Raw genomic sequence first — 12,701 nt, forward strand, 5'->3', positions numbered from 1 at the left:
ATAAATAAATAAATAAATAAAATAAAAAAATTTTAAAAAGGAATAGCTAGCAAAAGCTAGGAATTTTTTCCCATTCTGTAGATTGTCTCTTTATTATTTCCTTTTCTATGCAGAATCTTTTAATTTGATATGATCACATTTCTATTGCTTCTTGTTACTTTTTCTTGTGCCGTTGGGGTTCTGTTCAGAAAGTCCTTGCCTATGGCTGTGTTATTGTCCAGAAGATGAAGTGTTTCTGTTTTAACACATCTCCGATCCATTTTTACTTGAGCCTTTTTTTTTGAATCTTAAATTATTATTTTTCCAGTAGCTTATGCCCAAGGTGTGGAGGCAGGTTTAGGGGAATGGAACAGGAGAAGGGAAATCTCCCACATTTTAGTTTAGTACGTGGTGAGATATGTGGGTCTAGACAGAATCTTCTGCGTGTAGATGTCCAGTTTTCCAAGCCACAGATATTAAAGAGGCTATCTTTTCTCCAGCATGTTTTTGGCTCCTTTGTCAAAGATCAGATAGCTGATATGACTAGGCTTTTTCTGATACCTCTGTTCTGTTCCATTGATGCCCTTGCTTAGTTTTATGAGAGTATCCAGATGTTTTAATCACAGTAGCTTTGTAGAATAACTTCAAATCTGGGATTGTGATGACTCCTGCTTTGGTTTTGTTACCAGGGTTGCTTTTGCGATTTGGGTTCTCTTCTGGTTTCATGTGAATTTTAGGGTTGGTTTCTCCAGATATGTGAAGAATGCTGTTGTTTTTTTATGTTTTGCATTAAGATTTTGTATCAGTTTTGGGACAGGGTGTACAGGGTATACAGGGTCTCACTGCGTAGATCAGACTCGTGGTGGTCTGATCGTTTACAGCCTCCCAGGAGCTGGGATTACAGGCATCGTGCCACCACGCCCAGTTTCAATTGCTGTTCCAGCATGCCCAGGGGGCAGGGCTGGCACTGCAGGCCAGGGGATCAACCTCGGGGTGCTTTAATCCACTGAGCTATTTGGCCAGCCCTTCATACCAGTTTTGGAAGTATGACAATTTTGACTTTGACTATATTGGCTCTGCCTATCCTGGAATGGCATTTTTTTCTGCTTCCTGAGGTCTTATTTGTTCTCCTTTTTCATAGTGATGTAATTTTCTTTGGAGGTCTTTCACTTCCCTGGTTAGGTTACTTCCTAATTATCTAATTGTTCTCAGTGCTACTGTGAATGGTACTGTTTTTTTGCTTTCTTTCCAGTGAGTTTATTATTAGGGTATAGGAACATTTGGTGTCTGTATGTTGTTTTCATATCCTGCTATATTGCTGAATTTGGTTATCATTTCTAGTAGTATTTTGGTGAATTTTCTTTGAGTCTTGTAAATAGAGGATCATATAATTTGTAAACAATGGTACTTCGACTTTGTCTTTTTCTATACATACCCCTTTTATTTTTTTTTCTCTTTCCTGCTTTCTTCTTACTCTAGCTAATGTTTCAAGGACTAAATTGAGAAGGAGTGGTTGATATTGGATATTCTTGTTTTATTCGTGACTTTAGAGGGAACTGTTTCAGTTTTTCTTTATTAATGTGGTATTAATAGTAGGTTTGTCATAAATAGCTTTTCTGAGATTGAGGCAAGGTCCTTGTAAATTTATTTGCCTGATGTTTCTTTTTATTATAAATGAAGTTGAATTTTCTCAAAGCTTTTTATGTGATTACTGAACTAATCATGTAATTTTTGTTCTTGATTCTCTTTATGTGTGCATTTATTGATAGACATTTTTTGAACCATAATTGCATCCTTGGGATGAAGCCTGCTTGGTCATTGTGTATGTTCTTTTTGATAATTTGTTGCATTCTGTTTGCCAGTATCTGTTTTTAAATTTTTTTCCATAATTTTGTTGAGAAACAAATAGCAATAAGACAGTTTCAAATCAAATTGGTAGGACAATTTCAATAACTAACACATTGCATACATTCTTCCTAGTGGTTAATTGCTGTACAAGATGCGGACATGATATCCTATTTACAAACACCATTAGAACAAATTCCTCTATTCATTAAGAGAATGTAACTATATATCTATCCTAACCACTTTGAATACACAGATACAAAATGGACATTCATCTGTATCCCCTTTTTTTTGTTAAGTTCCACTATTTGAATATTATAGATGTATAAACTCAGCAAAATATTCTGAAAGAGTCCAGTAGCCCATAATAGTATTGGGTCTTCTGCTTGACTGTGTGCCAGGATCTTGTTGAAAATTTTTCAACTATGTTCATTCTAGAGCTTTGCATGTTATTCTCTTTTTTAGTTGGATCCTTGTCTGATTTTGGAATCTGGGTAATGCCAGCTTCCAAGAATGACTTTGGGACTGTATCTTTCCTTTCAATTTTATTAAAGAGTTTGAGGAGTACTGGTGTTAGATCTTCCCTGAAGTTTTTGTAAACTTCAGTGGTGAATTTATTAAGACCTAGGCCTTTCTTAGTTGGTAGGTTTCTAATTACTGCTTTAATTTTATTGCCTGTTGGTGAACTATTTAGAATTTTTGTTTCCTGGTTGTTTTGGTAATTCATATGTATCTAAGAATCTCCATTTCTTTTGAATTCTCCAATTTATTAGCATACATGTTTGTGAAGTAGTTGATAATAAACTCTTGCATTTCAGCAGTGTCTGTTGTGATTTTACCTTTTCCTTTCCAATTGCATTGATTCATGTCTGTTTTTGTTCAGATTGACTAAGGGTTCGTCTATTTTTTTATTCTTTCAAAAAACCAGCTCTTTGATTAATTGAACCTTTGTATTGTTTTCTCAGTCTCCATTTCATTAATTTCTGCTCTGACCTTTATTTATTTCCTTCCTTGTACTAGCTGTGGGTTTGGATGGCTCTTGTCTTTCCAGGACCTTGAGGTTCCTCATTAGGTTTTTTACTTAAGTTCATTGTTTTTCTCATGTGGCTATTCATAGGTTTAAACTTCTCTCTTAGGATTGTATTCATCATATCCCATAATTTTGCTTTGTTTTACTTATAGTATTGTTTAATTCTAGGAATCCTCTTATTTCTTCCATGATGCATTGATTATTTGACAGTGTGTTGCTTAATTTTCATACACTTGCATAATTCTGTGGTTTATTTTACCATTGAGTTTTAGTTTTATTGCATTATTGTCTAATAATATACATGGTGACATTTTGATTCTTTAGCATTTATTTAAACATGCTTTACTGGGTACCATGTGGTCTTATCTGGGACAAAGTTCTATGTGCTCCTGAAAAGAATGTGTATTCTGTTATTGTTGGGTGAAACACTTTGTATATACTATGTCTATTAAGCCCATTTGCTTGAAGGTTTGGTTCAACTCTGTTATTTTTTTCTTGCTTTCATTTAATTGATTTGTCTATTTGTCATAGTGGGTTATTTAATTTTCCCACTACAATTGCATGGATATTTATTCAATCATTTTTTGTCCAGTAATATACATTTTTTTTTGTATTTTAGGGAAGGGTCTACAGATTGTTCATGGTGTCATTACTAGATTGGACTCATAGTGATACACCTGTTTACAGCCTCCCAAGAGCTGAGATTACAGGCATGCACCACCACAAATTGCCATCTCAGTGCACCCTGGGGGGCGGGGCCAGCACGGCAGGCCCAGGGATTGATCCCCTGGCCCCTGCGCCTGCTTGCAGGCGCTTTAATCCACTGAGCTATTTGGCCGGCTCTAATATTTGTTTTATAAAGTTAGATGCACTGTATTTGGTGCATGTATATATATATTTTTAAATTATTTATTTATTTATTTAGTGTGTGTGTGTGTGTGTGTGTGTGTGACCAGCTCAGCCCACCAGGGGGCGGGGCTGGCTGGCATGTGGTGCTGGGGGATTGAACCGTGGTCCCTGTGCTTTGCCAAGCTTGTTCCAAGTAGGTGCTTTAGACCACTGAGCCATCTCACCAGCCCCTGGTGCATGTATATTTATAATTGTTATCTTTTCTTGTAGTTCCCTTAACCAATATGTAGTATCCATTTTGCTTTTTCTGATCTCTTTTGGCTTAAAGTTAAGTTTTCTTGAAAATATCTACTCTTTCTTTTTGTGATGTTCCTGTGGCATGGAGTTATCGTTTTCCATTCTTTGACTTTTGGTCTATGAATTTCTTTTTGGGTTAAATGTATGTCTTATAAACAGAATATTATTTGATTTTGTTTCTTGATCCTCTCTGCTAATATGTGTCTTTTGATTGGTGAATTGAGACCATTCACATTGGTAGTTGTATCAGATAGGTAATTAGTTATTCCTGTGATTGCGTTGTTTTCCTAGTGTTGATTACCTTTCCTTCCCTTATACTTATTTGTTCACCTTATCTGGTATATCGATTCCATTGGATCTTTTGTCATTGGTAGCTTCATTGTCTCTATTATAATCCTTGAGTGGTTTTTGGAGTGTTGGTTTTGTGGTCATGAATTTCTTTAGGTGCCATTTATCCAGAAAATACCTGATTTTTCCATGAAATTTGAAAAATAATTTTGCAGGATATATCAGTCTGAGTTGGAAGCTGTTTGGTTCTAGGGATTGAAACACTTCACTCAAAGCTCTTTTAACCATGAAGTGTTGTGTCAAGAAGTCTGCTATAACTGAAGAGCCTTCATTGGTTTTGTCTGATTTTGTCTTGGATTTCTGGTATTTTGATTTATGATGTGTTATGGAGCAGTTGTTTTCTGCTCATGGCTATTTAGGATCCTGTATGTCTCACTTAACTGTATGTTATATTCTTTTTCCATGTTTGGAAAGTTTTCTGCGATCACTTCTGCAAACAGTTTTTTTAAAGCCCTTTCTGTGTTCTTCTGATTTTTTCACTAATTCCAATTAATCTTAGATAAATCTTCTTTGCTTTATCTAGCAGCTTTAGGATTCATTTTTCATGTTTTTCAGTTATCTCATTAATTGATCAACAATCCTGTCTTCTATATCTGACAGTTTGTCATTACACTGGTCATTTCCACTGCTATACTTTCATTTCAATTTTTAATCTTATAGATTTATGTCTGGAACTTTCTTTTAATGAAATTTAATTTTTTTATTTGATCAGTTAATTTTTATTTTATGAAAAAAGGTAAAAATTCTTATAACAAAACAATAGTAGAATAACAGTAGTAAATACATCATGTTATCTTTAAAGTAGTTATTCAGAGTATAAGATATGGGCATTAAAATTTCCTCCTATCTGCATTAGTATTTTTTTTTTTTGTATTTTAGGGAAGGGTCTACAGATTGTTCACGGTGTCACTATTAGATTGAACTCATAGTGATGCGCCTGTTTACCGCCTCCCAAGAGCTGGAATTACAGGCGTGCACCGCCATGCCCAGTCTCAATTGCCATCTCAACATCTCAGTGCACCCCTGGGGTGCACTTTCAATCAAATAAAAGACATTAATAGTATAAATGATTTGCTTTTTTTCCCTTCCATCATTTCCCTTCTCCCCTATCCTAGTTTCTCTTTTCCTTTGAACAATTTCTTCCTATCTCACTATCTCTATAGTACATTTTAGACCATATTGACTCTTTCAGTTTCTCATACCTGCGAAATAATACAGTGTTTACACATGTGAGTCTGATTTGCTTCACTTATGGGTATGGATTCAAGTTGCATCTGTTTACCTATATCAATTCTTTTCTATGTTTGACATTCATGTTTTACATTTCTCTTTTTTGAGCTCTGCTAGCGTTTTTTATTGTCTTTTGAAAATTTTCTGATTATTAATTTCATTAGGATCATTATCTGATTTGTTATATCTTCATTGAATTTACCAGACACTTTATTGATCTCTTTTTGCTACTCCATTATTATTCCATCCTTCCAGATAGTTCTTCTCTGTGACTTTTGATTTCTTCCCCTTGATACTTCCTGGATTAACTTTGGAGGATTAGGAGTTTGAGGTGGCATTTTGTTGCATTTTATTTTCATGTTTCTGTTTTTGGTTTGTTTGTTTTCTGTGTTGAGGTTTGCAGGTTGATTATAGTGGATAGCTTTGTTTCTAGTATGGGAAATTCTTTAGTAATGTATAACTGGACTTTTACTTCTTTCCCAGGATCTAGAAACTTCCTTTAATTTGAGAAGGGAGGTAATAGTGTTCTTGGCCAAGTACTCACTTTTTCAGGAATGGGTTGCAGTATTTTTATGACCCCCAGGTAATTCAGATAGTGTTATACAGATAAAACCAGTTGATAGGAACAAGTATGTTACCTTTGTTAGCAGTAAAGTCAGCAAGAATAATAGTATAGAATACATATTGGATTTTTTTTCAAAATTTTATTGATAAACAGATAGAAATGAGACAGTTTCAAATCAAATCGGAAGTACAGTTTCAAAAAATAACACACTGCATATATTCTTCTTAGTGGTTAATTGCTGTACAAGATGCGGACTTGAGATCCTATTTGCAAACACCATTAGAACAAATCGTTCTATTCATTAAGAGAATGCAACTATATATCTATCCTAACCACTTTGAATACACAGATACAAAATGGACATTCATCGGTATGCCCCATTTTTTCTAAGTTCCGTTATTGAGTATTATAGGTGTGTAAACTCAGCAAAATATTCTAAAAGAGTCCAGTAGCCCATAATAGCATTGGGTCTTCTGTTTAACTGGCAATGTCAGAAATTATTGACCTGAGTCCCCCACAGCTCAACATAACAACATGGCTTTACTTCCTATATTTCGTCTTCATACTTTTCTACTGGATGGTTAAGACCAAGGTAAAGCAGGACCTGTGCAACAAGAGTTGTAGCTTTTTGGTCTGAGAAGGTCAGTGAAATCCCCTCAGGATTTATCCTGAGATCCTGTACCTCAGATTGTAGAACTTTTGTCAGTGCAGCCATGTGGATGAGTCACGGCCATTGCTTGGCTAGTGTGCTCTCTATGAAAGCCTGAGAGTACATATTGGATATTGACACACTATAAATAACAATCATGTACCACCCTAAGCCATACAGAGGAGATCTATGATTATAGTATAAGGGTGCTTGTGGATTAGCTCTGTTGTTTATGTGCCTGCTCTGGCAAACCCAGTCAGGCTCAGGGGACCACACTTCGATCCCCAGCTCCACGTGCCTTACCAGACGTGCCTGTAAGGCAGACTGAGCCAGCCAAAAAAAAAATCTCAGAGATCTATGATTATAGTATAAATACTGAGACAAACCAGATATTGACTACAGTAAATATCTACTCAAAAAGCTTTACCTCCACTAATCGAACAGTGTTAAACTTTAGTAAAATATAGTTACCTAACTACATATAGATTCATAAAGCTTAATGGTTATATTAGTAAGGATGGAGATTTTGAGGAATGAGTACATGAAAAAGGAGAATTTAAAAAATTATGTGATGAAAGAAGAAGATAAGGGGGCCAGGGTGATAGCTCAGTAGAATAAGTGCTTGTCTGGCAAGTGCAAGGGCCTGAGTTCAATCCTCAGTTCCGCAAAAAAAAAAAAGATAAGAGGGGAACATATTAAAACAGAGAGAAAATAAAGGAAAATTAAACAAAAATCAAACAAATAAACAATGATAATAAAGGGAAAAGGAAAATAGGAGATAAAACTCTATCCACACCAAAAACAAAAACAGACAAAAAAAAAAAATAGAGGAGAAAAAAATGGATCCCATCTATTTCCAAATTAGTGTTTTCCTTTTAGGACCTGCAGTCTTTGGAATCCAGTAAGTCATAGTCCTTTCTATGCCATTTTATAGCCTGTGGGTTAGTGAAATAACCCAAGTGAGGTAACTCAAGAGGTTCCTCTATCTGTAAACCTCAGATAGCAATAATTGTCCAAGTTGAGACACATCTTTGCTCATGTTGGTGCAGGGAGAAGCAGTTAGACCACTGGCCTCCATTTGTAGGCAATGGGTTAAGAGTTCAAGTAGACTGCTAGACTCAATGTCATTACTTTTAGAACTAGCCACCTCTGGAAGTCGCCTTGGCTGAACATGGCCTCCCACCATGGAACGCAGTCCCTGCATGCTTTTTAGCCTGAGGTTGAACTTTTCAAGGAATCTCGTGGGATCTGTGTCTGGCTCGCACCTTCTCCACATCTAGAGTTTGTGGCTATCTCTCATCCAGTCTCTGTGGGAGGCTAACTCTCCAATCCTGTAGTGATGCTGTAGTATAGGTATTCTTTGTCTGAGATGCACACAATCAACCTTTACCCAAAATGGTTCTTGATTAAATTTTCTCTGGCAACATGCCAGGTGCTGCATTTGAATTTGTTCTCAAACTCAAAGAAGTTACTCTCATGGTAAAACCCCACATTGTTTATGGCTTTTGTTTTAATTTTTGTTTTTATTTTCCACCAGATGTGCTTTTTTCTTTGGTGTAGCACTACTAGCCCATCCCTTATTTCTCCTAGAAGCAGCAAACTCTTTCAAGATTACCTCTTCTTTTGGGACATTAAGCTCATATCAGTTAGCCTGGTCATTTCTTAGTTGCTTCTGTGGTCCCTGCTGAGATGAGTCAAGATGCAGAGCTGACAAGGAGTTGGCAATTTGATGCCCGTGGTGGGCAGGTGAGCTCTTCCTTGCTCGGTGGTGTGGGTGGGATCCTCCTCCTCCTCCTCATGTGGCAGTAGGCAGGTGGAAACAAGAATTGTATTTTGTCTTAGGTCCCAACCCCAAAATATCTTAAATTATTCCAAAATTTAAAAACTTTAAAACACTTTGGTCCCCATTTGGGGTTAAGCGAAACATGGCTTGTATTTCAAGCAGTAAAATATGGTTCTTGTAGCCTTTAATTACCTAACCATAAATCTTGGTTTTATCCTGTTATCATTCTAATGAAATGTTGAGTTGCCAGCTGCAGTGGTCTCCTCATCTTTCTACTGAGCTCTGTACTCCAACTGCAAACATGCATAAGGATCATACTTCCCTACTACACTTGAGTGATTTCCCAAGGTCAGGAATTGGCTCATGCTTTTTAAAATTAATTTTGTGGCAGTAAAATATTAACATTATTGTTCTAACCATTTTTAAGTATATCATTCAATGGTATTATGTATATTCACATTGCTGGGAAGCCATCACTAGTATTTATCTCTAGATATTTCTCATCATCCCAAACAGAAACTTCATGTGTTCCCTGCCCTCCAGCCCTTGTTAAGTTCTAGTCTGCTTTCTGTCTCTATGAATTTGCCTGCACTGGGTTCCTCATATAAGTGGAATAGTGCAATATTCATTCTTTTATGACTGACTTGTTTCATTAAACATAATAATCATACCATTGTTTTTTTTTTTTTTTTTTTTTTTTTTTTTTTGGTGGAACCAGGGATTAAACTCAGGCCTTTGCACTTGCCAGGGAAGCGCTTATTCCACTGAGCCATATACCATTGTTTCATGTGTTAGAGTTTCACTCTTTTCCTCCCTGAAAATTATTTCAATGTGTGAATATAAGCATGAAGAAAATAGAGAATATAGTAAATATCAATATACAAAAAATGCCAGAAAAAAGTCAGTTTTTAGAAATGAAACATTGAAGGTATATTAAACTCCCCTTATCTACCTAGTGCCATCCTCTTTTATTCTTTCCCCAAAACAACCACTGCCTTGGACTTCCTTACATTGCATATTTTAATGTTTTATTATGTTAACTTTTTAAAAAGTAATATAAATTATCTTTGGCTTTTAATAGTCACACAAATAGCATACTGTATGTGCCATTCTGTACTTTGAGTCCTTCACTCTACTTTCTAGATTTATCCCTGTGGACACATGTAGGTCTGGTTCATTCAGTCTTACTGCTTTATGCTTTTAAGCAATATATGTATGACAAAGCACCAATCTTCCAATTTCTGAGCATTTGAGATGTTTTCAGAATTATTTTTTGCTCTTACAGACAAAATACTGCTACACATTATTTGTATCCATATCATATATTATTTCTAGCCTAGTAATGCATTTCCTTGAGCACAGACATTTCACAAGGTCGAGGATACATACCCTGAATTAGAATTGCTGAGTTGGGGCCAGAGAGATAGCTCAGTAGAATAAGCACTTGCCTGGCAGGTACAAGGTCCTGAGTTAAATCCCCAGTACCACAAAAACAAAAAACAAAAACAAAAAACCCCACAAAAACAAAACAGAACAACAACAACCAAAACAAGTGCTTTGAGGGGCTGGGGAGATGGCTCAGTAAAATAAGCCCTTGCCTGGCAAGCACAAGGGCCTGAGTTCAATCCCTGGTTCTGCAAAAACAAAACAAAACAAAAAATTGCTGAGTTGTAGGCCATACACATCTTCACTTTGGTTAGATACTGCTAAATTTCTACTGTACAACAAAAGAGCCCTTTCAATTTGGACAATGATAGTAGAGTTTACGCCTTCCCACATTCCTGTGACCAGTTGATAGTATTAGACTTTGAAACATTTTACAATCTGTTGGGCATAAAATATGATTTAATTGTTTTCATTTTCATTTATTTGTCTTTTAGTGGGGGCAATAACCATCTCTTCATATTTTTAGTGGTCATTTGAAGTTTATTTTCTATAAAAAGCTTAAGACTGATATTTTAGAACTTGAAGGGTTTCTAAACCGTAGAACAACAAAACCTTGTGATATATATAGGCCTGTTCCTTTCTAGAAGCAGTAAAAGAGAGTTCTAGTTCTCTGTTTTATAGCTTGTAGCCACCAGGTGCCAGCGCTGTACCATAATCTTGGAATCCTGCTTTTCTAGGAACTTGGTTTTTATAAGATTCAAGATGGTGGGTCTTACATTAGGTACTATAACTGTGGGTTTCTGCTGTGCAGGCTTAAGACGTTACCCCAAAATATGATTGTAGGAGAACAGAACATGCTTCCCCAAAATATTTGTTTGGGAAGGTTATTTTGAGAAACTGCAGATTTACTTTGAAAAAATGTCATTTTGTGAAAGAAATATACTTCTGTAAAAGAAATATACTCCTATAAACAAAGCCCCAAAATATTATTTGTATCAGGAAAAGGACTGATCCAGATAACTTTTATCTCCTGAGGGACATTTATCTGAATAACAAGGTGATCTTATTCACCTTACCTTTCCTGTCACCGTTGCAGAGCTTGTGAGCCTATCGTCCTCTGGAAGTCCTAAGTCACTATTGCTGTCTGTAGTTTAGGATGCTGCTTAAGCTTCTATCAAGTGACTGTTCTCAGAGTTTTATATTTTGTAGGAATCTCAGCACACATAGGTGACTAAATCTGGTTTCTCTTCTGATAATCTGTGTTATAGCAACTCAATTTTTATACCCCAACCACAGAACCATTTTTCCCTTCCTTACACTGAACATTTATATAAACAATTTTTAAGACATAGTCAAGTAAATAATATTGTTCTTTTTTATTTTTAGGGAAGGGTCTACAGGGTGTTCAGGGTCCCACTACTAGACTGGACTTATAGTGATCCGCCTGTTTACAGCCTCCCAAGAGCTGGAATTACAGGCGTGCACCACCATGCCCAGTCTTAGCATACCCAGGGGCAGGCCCAGCACAGCAGGCCTAGGGAATCGAACCCCTGGCCTATGTGCCTGCTTGCAGGCTCTTTATACCCCTGAGCTATTTGGCCAGCCTGATATTGTTCTTTAGACAAAAATTTCAAATCCAGTTAAGCTGAATCTAGAAATCTAAATGTTAGATTTCTGATTTCTGTTTTTCCAGTCTTAAAAATGAGATAACAAAATGTTGAAAATGATGAATCCTTTCCAGAGTAACTGTGTGCCAGGAACTGTTATGATCATAGTACACATATCTCCATGTGCATCTTATCACAGTTGTATGAATTAGGTATCCTTCCTTGTCTGTTGAATATGGATAATTAAGAATTAGAGGGGCTAAGTAAAATTTCCACTAGCACATAGTTAGTTAAATGGCACAGCCAACACAGGCAGACTGGTTGCAAACTCTATGTTCCCCACTATTATGCTGCTCTGCCTCTGAACATATGCAATCAGCCTGTGTCCAAATTCCCTAGGCAGTTTGTGTTTACAGATAAGAATAAACTTGAGCTAACAAGGGAGAATCCTTTCTAAAACTGTCTCCTGATGGTAAAGATGCATCTGTTTATTTCTGAGGTCAGCAGTATCTTCTAGTTGCAAGCCATTTTTATAAAAAAAATTTCGTTCAAAATCAGTTTTGAAAATAATAACCCAATCTTTTTCACTCTCATTTCTTTGAAAACTTTTTTGGCATTTATAGCACCCACCAAGAAAATACCTGTTTACTAATGCTAAGGTATTAGTGTGCTTTCCAGCATATTTGCCACCTTCAGCACCTGTGCTAACAATATATCCCCTAAATACATATCTGAAAGAAAACATTATCCTGTCTGTCTGCCCCTAATATTTTGTAGTTACAAAAGATTATCATCTTTCAGATAACATATGAGAGAATTTGGTGTAAATGTTACAGAGAAATAGAGACATCTGTCTCCTGCCCTGAACTGATATGCCTGCTCCTTACTTTTCACTCTTGTTTGACTCTGTATTTTACTAAATATGATGCAAAATAGTTATCTTTGTCTGTTTTGTGTTGAGGCTTGGTACTTCATAAAGAAAGAAAGTTTATTTAGCTCAGTGTTCTGAAGCATGGCACCAGCACCAAGATTCTGTTGATGGCTGTGTAGAAATAGTATCGCATGGCAAGAACATGTGCAGAAGAGATGAGATGAGAGAGAGAGAGAGAGAGAGAGAGAGAGAGAGAGAGAGA

General features: G+C 36.2%; 1 pseudogene; it reads left to right on the forward strand.

Moving 5' to 3' along the window:
• The window catches only part of LOC101563228, a 513,765-nt pseudogene that overhangs the window by 58,917 nt on the left and 442,147 nt on the right, over positions 1 to 12,701 (forward strand).

Source organism: Octodon degus, unplaced genomic scaffold, assembly GCF_000260255.1.
Source record: "Octodon degus isolate 3935 unplaced genomic scaffold, OctDeg1.0 scaffold00223, whole genome shotgun sequence".
Lineage (NCBI taxonomy): Eukaryota > Metazoa > Chordata > Mammalia > Rodentia > Octodontidae > Octodon > Octodon degus.